The sequence below is a fragment of the Anser brachyrhynchus genome, assembly GCF_964034855.1.
Source record: "Anser brachyrhynchus genome assembly, chromosome: 5".
In the NCBI taxonomy this organism is placed as follows: Eukaryota; Metazoa; Chordata; class Aves; order Anseriformes; family Anatidae; genus Anser; species Anser brachyrhynchus.
Genome location: NC_137699.1, coordinates 46,606,081 through 46,616,398, shown reverse-complemented (window position 1 = coordinate 46,616,398; position 10,318 = coordinate 46,606,081). Strand labels below are relative to the sequence as shown.

General features: G+C 47.7%; 1 protein-coding gene across 10 annotated transcripts in view; it reads right to left on the bottom strand.

Annotated features, from left to right (window-relative positions):
• FLRT2 (fibronectin leucine rich transmembrane protein 2) overlaps nt 1-7,585 on the bottom strand; it is a 77,090-nt gene extending 69,505 nt beyond the window's left edge. For 2 of the 10 annotated variants that reach the window (XM_080593702.1, XM_080593705.1), the window contains exons 1-2: nt 3,203-3,403; nt 7-72 (exon numbers count right to left, since the gene is read on the bottom strand). The gene's annotated coding sequence lies outside the window, so the exon portion shown is untranslated. The other 8 variants (XM_080593698.1, XM_080593703.1, XM_080593700.1 and 5 more) reach the window with 8 other exon arrangements.
• Between the last annotated feature and the right edge of the window lie 2,733 nt (nt 7,586-10,318).

Here is a 10,318-nt window from a genome sequence, read left to right as displayed (position 1 = left end):
ACCTACCCAAAGATATTGCTGGTCAAGTCCTCAACTGCCATTTACAATCACTAACTAAAACACGGAATATAGCTGTGGATATAAACAAGAGACAAATTAGTATTGGGAAGCTGGGTTTAATAATCCCCTAAAAGAGACCATCTGTTTATAAAGACCCCCTTTTCCTTGATCTCTGACATGTATTCTTAATATAGACACAGCTGGATTTTTTTTTTCACATTTTTTAAACACCCTGCTACTATAAAGTCTACTTATAGCATATCTGGTCAGAGTGTTTGTCTCAAGTTTCAGTTATTATGTAAGCACTCAGGGACAATAAAATTTCACATACAGTCAGCCGGCTTTAAAGTAAGTATTAAACCATCAGACTAACATAAATGCACTTCCTTTATTATTGATGTTCAATACCACTGTACTCTTTAAGTTTTTCTGACTTTTAGCAAATGTTCATTAACATTGGAATAGCTGTCTGTAATTTAGGTTGTTTTCAAGTTCTTGATGCACATTTGGAACTAGAGTTTGTTTTTCCTGTTTTCCTTATTAAATTAGTAGGAAATCACAGTCAATAACAGATATGACATTGACAACCTGACAAGTTAGATGCAGGTATAAAAGACTAAAATGATTCATAGCCTGTGTTTCCAACCCACAGCGGAGAAGAAAAAGGGAAAAAACACCGCTGACTATACACTTCTCACAGATAGAGGTCACTAATGGACTGGATTTGAATCAGTCTGGTAAAAGCCTGAAAGTTATATGAAAGTAATCTAGTGAAAAATGAACTCATTTTGAGATTAAAGAGGCAGCAGAAATGATTAAGAAATAAAGTTCTCACCTTCCTGGAAACAGTATTATCTTAAGTGTGCCTTCTTTCTAGACCTTTAAATAGAAAGTGCAGTACAGGAAAAGCCTGATAGAGACGTTTGTTTGAACTCCTTTTTGTTTTCTTCACTTGCTAAAACCATGTCTCTCCTTCTTTTCCACTGGAAGGGTAGGAAAGTCAGCCCTAATGACATCCTACATTTTGGATGCTGCTATTTTAAACAGTTAAAGCCAAGCACATTCTTGATTCTTGGAGAAAACCATAGCCTATGTAATGCAGATTCCAACTGGGAGGGTGTAGGGTTCCGCAAAGGAGATATGTCTACATCCTAAATCAAACTATCAAGCAGGCCAGGATATAAATGTGACTTGTAACAGTGGCTTAAATTAGATCCAGACTCTCAAAGCCAAACACAGATAACATCTTATACAAAATATAGGGTGTATGTGTGTGTAAGGAGCGAATCTTTTAAGAACGCTGGGTGCATTCCAGCACCACTTCTTGCTACAGCCTGGAACTTTGGGAAAACACTGACGACTGTTCTAGTCACAGGTAGTTTTACAGACGCTGTATTTACACAGTACTCTGACTTGCTTCACCTACAGTACTCCAGGCCTGCACTCTCTTACTTTTAACTGCCTAGCCATCTTATCAGGACAGAGAACAGCACTTTAAATAGCAAATCTCCTACAAATGGTAATGATGTTTGCAATTGCATGTCTCACATCATTTTCGGAAACAAGATCAGTATTAACATTTTAACATCACTTTTGTCACTTAGAAATGTTGACTTTTGAATAGCACCTGTTGTATCGTTTCGATTATGCAAAGATTAAGTCCCAGTGATAACACTGCATACACTGACTCTTTAAAGGAAGAAAAGAGTGGGTAGGGGTATAGGTACAGTACCTTTTAAATGTTTTCCAAAAAAATGCCAGGGTAATTTTTCCCCCCTTCCAAAAACCATGTATTTCTGAAACCAATTCATGAACTGCTTCTGCAAATACGATTGTATAAAGGTGCTCTTGGAGAAAGACAATGTCAGTGAAAGAAGTGATGAATGCAGCCCATGGAAGTTTGGTTTTTGTTTTGTTTTAACCCACGTAGTGATCAATCTCAACCTTTAAACTGGTTTAATTTCCCTGCAAGCACTGAAGTATGATGCAGTAAATAAACCGCTCTTTAACACACACCCTCTTTTTGTGCGCCTGTGTGTGTGCGCGTGTGTGCATGTGTGTGTGCGCACACATCTGTATGTGAGACAGAGGTCTGACTTGCTTTAGTGTCTTTTCCTGCTTCTCATGCAAGGAACCTCTACCTTTCTATTCTGCTGAGCTCTGCATTGGAAAAAAAAAAAAAAAAGCGTCTGAAGAAATCTAATCAGTACCTTCCACACACGGTACAGGAATTTACACGGATTTGTGCCTTGGATTTATTAGCTTATTGTAAGCCTTAAAACAGATTTCATCCATTAAAATTAATTAAAAGCTCCTGTTGACTGATTCCCACTACGAAAAGAAGGTGGAGACCCTTACTCTCATACTTTGCTGCTGATTTCTTTATCTTTCATGGGATTTCATCTCATGCTCTCAAGACAGAGGTCTTTTCAGCTGTTTGACTTCTTTTGGCGATCTGTTTTTCTGTTCGCTCTTCCCCTCCCCCTCCCCGTCTCCCCCGCAATATTTGTTGTTGCTTTGCCAGAGATCCCCGTCCAACTCGGCAGGTCTGCGAGGGACTCCTTTGTAGTTAGGAGTTCCGAGCCACCTCGCCCCCACCCACTCACCACCAGCCCCCCGCTCCAGAGGCCGCTGCTGCTGCTGAATCCTCCCCCCGGGCGCAGCTCCCTGCTCTCCCCGTTTTTTCCATCTCTTCACACTTGCCAGCTGAGCCGACTGCCTCCTCCGAGCAAGCCTCGTTTTTTAAAGTTCCCGTTTCTCAAAACCACCTCCCAGATCGTGTCAATGATCGTGCTCGTACACGCGCTCTGACGGTTCTCCTGTAGCAGGAGGAGTGCTCGGCTCCCCTGTCCGGGGGGCAGCGGGCTGGGGGCTGCTTTGGGCAGACTCCCCTCGGCGCTGAAATGGGGCCGGGGACCCGGGACCCCGCTGCGGCTGCGAGCTCCGAGACCCGCTCCTAACGCGCCCGCTGGCGTAAAATCACCCGCGGCCCCTGCGAGCACTTGCCATTCATAAATTTGTGCGTGCCTGTGCCTGGTGCCGCACTCTCGCAGGCACGGACGGGGCTGTATCGAGGCGGCATTTCTGCCACACGACCTGACCCCGGCTCCTCAACTTCGAGAAGGCAAAGGGCACCGGGTCTTTAAACCGCCCGAGGCTAGGATTACCGGGAAGGAAAAGAGAAATGAAATCCCGACTGTACCTGGCAGTGTCTGGGAATCCCTCGCCGGCACCGATCATAATCCCCCTGCGCGCCTCTGGCCCCCCAAACCAAAACTTTGCCGCCGCTCCTGGCCGGTGGCCGCCGCCCGCCGCGGCCGCCGAGCGCCGCTCCCGGCCGGCCCCGAGGGCCCCGCTCCCCGCCGGCCGCCGCCGCCGCACCGGAGCGGCCCCCGCGCCTCCCGCGCCTTCCTCCGCCCTTACGAGGCAGCGGCATCGTCCTCCCCCCTTCTCCGCCACCTCCTCCTCCGGCGCGCAGCCCGCGGCTCTGGCATCCCCAACGCACTTTCTCGCCTCGGTTCGCTCCTCTTTTCCCCGCCGCTCCTCCTTCTCCGGCAAAAAAAAAAAAAAAAAAAAAAAAAAGGAAAAAAAAATGGAGAAAAAAAAAAGGGGGGGACACGAGTACGCCCGGTCTTGGGGTTGCTTTCTTTCTCTTTTCTCTCTCTGTCCTCTGGAAACGGTGAGAGGATCACAGGATCACATGAGGAGCTGGCACGGAGACCCAGGACCCTTGGAAGTCGGAGGTGGCATCGGACACATATGTGAGTATGTGTGTGAGTGCGTGTGGCTGGCTCTCTCCAAGTCCTGCGCCAGCCTTCAGCCGGGATTGCAGGCTGATCTTTGCAGTAATGATGCCTCAGATCTGACTATTCCCTGCTAATGTAAGTCGTGCCTTTTTTTCCTCCCTGCCTGACACCCCAGGGAGATGTTTACAGTAATGAATTCAGTTGATAGCCATCTCTCTCTCTCTCTCTTTCCTGGAGTCCCTCCCACATTTCTAGTTTAAAGAATGCTTGGAAGGCAGGGCTGCAACCTAAAGCTTTCCAAGAGGCAAAGTCAGGCTAGGTTTTCTCTTTTCCTTTCCTTTTTTTTTTTTTTCCCTCCCACTCTTAACCCATTGCTTGCTGACGGCAGTGTAGCGAGCTCCAGCCCTTCGGCATCGCCCCCCTACCCCACAAGCGGGGAACAGAAACCGGCGGGGGGTGCTGCCCGGGGGGTGCGCAGCCCCCGGACACCCTGCGGGCCGGGGCTGCCCGCGCAAGGAAGGTGCGGGAGGGGCTAACCGGGCCCCGCTGCCCGCGGGGTCCGTGGGGGTGTGGGAAGGGAAGGGGGGGGAGCGAGCAGAAGAACTCCCCCAGCTGCAGTCCTAACCCGGAGATGCCCTCGCTAGCGATAGTTACAGTCGTGCTCTGCTCCAACATGGCGATATTTCATGTGCAGCCGCCGCCAAGCCCGCCTCTCCCCCCTCCCCTTCTATCCCTCTCCTTCCCCCCTGCTAACTTTTAGGTGGGTAATAGCAGCACGGAATAAACAGAACACAGAATAAAAGAAAGTCCAGCCCTCAGGGAAGAGACGGACCTCCTTCAGCATTCCATCTGATTTCCATGATCAGTCAGAAAGATTTTAAAACCACTGGAGAAACCACCTTTTGCCCCAAAGCGCTAACAACGCCCCCGTACTAATCCCTTCTGCAGCACTTGCAGTGTGTGTGTGTGTGTGTGCATCCCGGGTTATCTGCGCTTGTTTCGGGGTAACCCTTCCCCCGCCGCCCAGGTCCCTAGTAAGCTGCTGCCTTGTCCTGACAAGCCCAGGTAAAAGCAAGATTATTTAATGCCGAGAAGCACCTGAGCGATAGGATGCGGCCGGCAAGGTAGGACGTGGAGTGTGCGAAGAGATGAGAATTTGCCTCAAACTCCTCCATTAGTAAAGAAAATGGGCGATACGGCTTTGGCTGCGAGTTACTTTAAGAGAGGGGCTGGGGAGGGATGGAGGAGAGAAGAGGCGAGCTGATCAATGCCATGTGTCGAGGAAACAGAAAAGGCAACTGAAATGCCTCGGGGTTTGCTTCCCCCTCACCCCTGGCTGCGCACTGGCTTGCATGTGCAGCTCAGCCCTACCTCGGGAGCTGAATCACTCGCCATTGTCTCCGCACCTCCTTCGCCCTTCGCTTGGGGAGGGCTGAATTATTCACGCCTCCAAAGCTCAACGAGCCCTGCCGAGGAGCCCGGGCGCGGGGCAGCCCCGGGCGCGGTGCTGCCGGCCCCCGCACCCGCCCCAGGCCCTGCGGGGGGGGGTCTGGCGGAGCCCCCGCGGTCCGTAGCCCCGAGCCGAGTCCCTCCGTGCCCTCACCTACGCGGATGCGGGGCGTGATGGGGGGGCTCGGAAGGGGGAGTGCAGGTAGCCCGGCGAGGGGCGAGGAGCTGAGGGGGAGACCCCGCTCCCCTCTCCCCCCCCGGCGGCATTGCTACCTCGGAGCCAGGGTCTGCTCTAGCCTCCCCTGCGGATGGAGCCCCCGGGCTCTCGGCAGCTCCGCGGGGCTGGGCTGCTCGGGGAGAGCGGGTCTGGCGCGGTGCAGAGCCGCGGGGCCAGCCTCTGCTGCTCCCGTCAAAGAGCCGCGGCTGCTCTCAATTCGAATCTCTGCCTGCAGCTCCCAGCTGGTCCCGAGGGATGAAAAGGAGCAGAAGCCCTGTAGGGTCCAAAGCTGAAAGAACAACCTTTTTCAAGGTTGTTCTGGGTCCTTTTTGACTTTTTCAAGACGTGTCTTTTTTTTTTTTTTTTCTCGTCTCTTCTTTTATTAAAGCTCTACATACTTTTCAAAGCACTTATTTACACATGATTTATAGCTCTTTCCTGAAGCTGATGGAAAGCCGGTGCATTTTCTCCTGAAAATTTCCTCTAAGTCTTCTTCATCCTCTCTCCACCCGTCCCTTCTCCGCGTCCCCGATATTACCAACCTGTCGCTAACACGTAAGGCAAAGCAGATCTTTGTTGACCACAGGCATTTCTACCCCCCTGTTCCCCCCGGTCACGGAGGAAAGTGGAAATACGAAAAACTTCTGCCCCACGGGCTCCGAGAGGTTCGGCGGAATTGCGCCTGTCCCCCTCCCTGCCTCTGCCCCTCATCCAGCCCACACTTCAAATTAGGGAAAGAAAGGTGTTCAGGGCACACTTTGGTCAAAGCGAGACCCTGTCAATCCACAGAGAATCAGCGAGCCTTTACCTGCTCCCGCGGAGGTGGCTCCTCCTCGGTCGATCACCCAAAGCCCACCGGGTCCGGCAGGTTGAAAGGGGAGAAAGTGGCAGAACAGCTGGGCTCCGGCATGGTATTGTTTTAAGGATCACCACCAAGGTCTTTCCTTTCCATAGCTGCCAATGATCACCATCACCCCAAGGTTTCTCTCAAGGAAAGGAGGAAGGAAATTTACTTTCCAAGCAGCTGTCCAGCCGGTCACTTGACCCTGACACCCACCGATGACTCCGAGGAACACCCCGCTGCAGCGGTTAAATGCCTCGTAATTTCCTTTCTTCTCTTTCCCCCGGCGGCTCCGGCGCAACGCCACCGAGCGATCTTATCGCCGTGTGATCATTATTCACCGGTGACAACCAGAGATGCTGAGCTCCTAAGTGAGGGCGACAGATTTCAAGCGCGGGGCTGCGGCGTGCCCAGCCTCAGACATATTCTTCCTCAAACTTTGCCTAGCAAGCAAGCCGGCGGCTTAACCCTTTGCAGCCCCTTCTGTCGCACGGGCACCGGGACCTCAGCGCACGGGGGTGCGCGTACTCGCGAGCAGCCGCAGCACAGGCGGCCGCGGGGCTGGGGACGTTTTATTACGTGTCATTTTCGATTCTCGATGATTTTCAATTGAAACAAATCAGAACCGCCAACTCTGGGGAGCAGTTGGAGAGCTGAGTACTGCTCCTCTGCGGTTAGGGACTGGAAAAAATCCTCTCGGCAAAGCAGATCTCATGGGGACTCACCTGCCGTCCCTACTTTGTCACCGAGTCTGGTGTGGAAACTGTCACATGCGGCGTATGGAAACCTCTCACATGAGCGTATACAGAGCTGCTGCACTTTCCTCAGCTTGATGTGGCTAAAAGTACATATCTGAAAGTGCTATTTCACTCAGACCCTCGGATTCATCTCGTTTACAGGTTACTAATAACAGCAGAGAAAGGAGCAAGCAGCATATTTCCACGGAGAAAAAAAAAAAAAAAAGTCTTTTTCACACATGCACTTTGTAGTCAAAGGAAATATTTACCACCACCAAACTCCAGCAAGTCAGAACGATGAGAAAAGCAAAAAAAAGCAGAAGAAAGCCTTAAAATGAAGAAAAAAAAAAAAAGTGCAATTCAAAGATGAAATGAAGTGCACGAAAGCTTTCCAAACTCAGTACCACCAGCTCGGAGCCTGATGTCAAGACAACGCTGTAGCGCTGTAATGCGAAGTTGTAGAGAGGACAAAAGGAAATCAACGAACTCCATTGGCTTTCTAATATTCATATATATATCTTTTCAGTAAGTTGTGATGACTGTCACGCTTCCCTGTCTTCTCCCCTCCGCCCCCCCCACCAAAAAAAAAAAAAAAGGGGGGGGGGGAGGATGGGGAGGATGCTCTAACTGCAGCTGAACGCCACTGAGAGCCTCGAGGTGGGATGGAGCACTCAGAGCTCCTACCAGAGCCCCCCTGGTCACACAGTGTGGAAGGACACAGAGGCAGACACGGTGCGTGTGGAGGAGGATCTGAGTTCTATCTTTATTGAAGGTGTTAAGACTGGCCAAGGATGAAAAATCCTGTAATAAGCAAAGGGGTAGGAAAAAAAAAAAAAAAAAAAACTGACTGCTCGCTCTCCCACATTTCTGAACTTCGAATTAAAGCGTGACAGGCGAATAAACCTCCTTAGAAGAACATCCCACCCCCTAAAACATAATAAAAAATACTTTAAAAAAAAAAAAAGGCGGACTATTTACAGGTTGCCTGTAGTCATCCTGTTCCTAACAACGGGTGACATGGGGTGACAGCCTGGCCAGACCCGCCCGCCCGCGGTCCCGCAGGCAGGAGCGCCGCCTGCACGTCCCGCGGCGCGGCCAAGGTGGCAGCAGAGCACAGCGCTCGGCAGCCGCCGCGGCAGAAACTTCCCCCATTTTCTCCCTTCAACGCCCTCCGTTTAGACTGCTTCCCCCACCCCCACCCCTCAATTATTAATCTTAGTTATAAGTCTGATTACTTGGACTTCAAACAGGTTTTTTTTTTCCTACTATAACTATGTGAAAGTTTTATTTATTTATTTATTACCGAACTGCTTTGCATGATTGAAAGGCTGTAAACTGAAAGGGGAACACAGAAATTATTCTCTTTAAATTATCACTGATTATATGAGATGGATAGCCTGGAGTGATGGTCCACTGATCCGTAATACAACCTCACTTATTTTAAAGAGGATGTGAAATAGGATAACATAAAAAATATTAAGAAACTAAAAGTGTCTTTTTTATAAGTGACTTTTTTTTTCAGATATATTGTTAGAATGATTGCTGCTGCTTGCAAGAGAGAGGGTAAAAGGAGCTGGGAGTAGTTCTGTAACTGGGAGGCTGGTCTAAAATAAACTATTTTTTTTCCATTTTTTGTCAATAATGGCAAATTTTGTATCAGGCCTTAAATTCATACAGCCAACAGACAGAAAAAAAAAAACACAACATGAATTCTTCATCAACTTTTTCCAAAATCAATTTCTTATTCAAAAAATATTTGAGGAAAGGGAGGAAAGAGGAAGGAAAGGAAAAGAAAGGGAGAGAAGGGAAGGGAAGGGAAGGGAAGGGAAGGGAAGGGAAGGGAAGGGAAGGGAAGGGAAGGGAAGGGAAGGGAAGGGAAGGGAAGGGAAGGGAAGGGAAGGGAAGGGAAGGGAAGGGAAGGGAAGGGAAGGGAAGGGAAGGGAAGGGAAGGGAAGGGAAGGGAAGGGAAGGGAAGGGAAGGGAAGGGAAGGGAAGGGAAAAAGCCTTTAGAATGGTAGACCAATGAGCTGTTGAGATATTATTATATTCTATCTGGAATTCTACACAAGTTGAAAGGCTGAAAGCGTTCTTTTCCATCTTAATGAAACAAATCAAACACTTTGATTAGAACTACTTTAAACTGGATAAAAAAACACACCCAACTTGTATTTTCTCTGAGCTCTCACTTTTATAGTGACCTTAAAATGAATATATCATACTGGTTCTGAAGCAGGCTTTGGCAGATTTTGTGATGTAACTCAAATGGTAAATTTCTACCATTTTGAAATGCAGGGATTGGATTTCATGTCAAACTAAAACTGAACTTTGTAAAAGTATGCATAATGCCTTGGGATGTCACACTTCATAGCCATGACCTAGCAGAGGCTTTCCCTTCTTTACTCCAAGAGATTTCTGCATTTAGCTTTTGACAGTATCATGAAAAACTATTTCTAAGGATTGCCTTTGGCCATCCTTCTCTGCCTTGTCCCAGGTGACACAGGAATTGGGAGTCTTGTATATCTCTTTTAGTCTGTAAGACAGAGGAGGAGGATTTAAGATTTTCTATTTCTAGCCTCTTTGTCAAGTTGATTTCCAATAAAACTAGGAAACAAGCTGGTCAAAATAAGCTGAAAATCTTTTTTTTTTTTTTTTAATTTTTCTTCCACTTCTGAACGCCTTAGTGACTCATGTCAAATGTTGTTCAAAATAGATCCACCCAGATGCCATCTCATGGCAGACACATTGGAAATAGGTAAATAGGCAAGACAGAAATACTTGATTATAACATTTTATTATATTTAAAAAAAAATCTGTATTTTTCTGACCACACTTGGTGACCAAGGAAAGTCATGTCAAATCAAATTGCATATTATGCCATCTCAATTTTAAGTTAAAAGTCTATAAAGGAGATAAAATTCTACATATAAATTGCTGATAAATAAATCATCTTATTTTTCATGCTGAAAACAGTTGCAAAAATAGAGATGAATCCAACCAACAAGTAATTGCATCTGATGAAATTGAGGTCATCCAAATGGCTAAATCATAATGGTCATAACAACAACCTGGCCCTCATTTAACATTGTTATGCATTGTGTTTTTATTTATTTATTTAATGTATGCAAATTACAAAGGAAAAATAGAAAGGCAAGAAAAGCAATTGGCTGAAATCAACACATATAGTAACAAACAATCAAACAAACAAAACAGTTTATTTATAATAGGCCTATCTACTTACTAGGCTGGTGGGATTGGAAAGCATAAGTAGAATCTTGCAAATAGTATAAAAATGGTCCACATAAATTGTTTCTTTAACAGATTCTAAGCA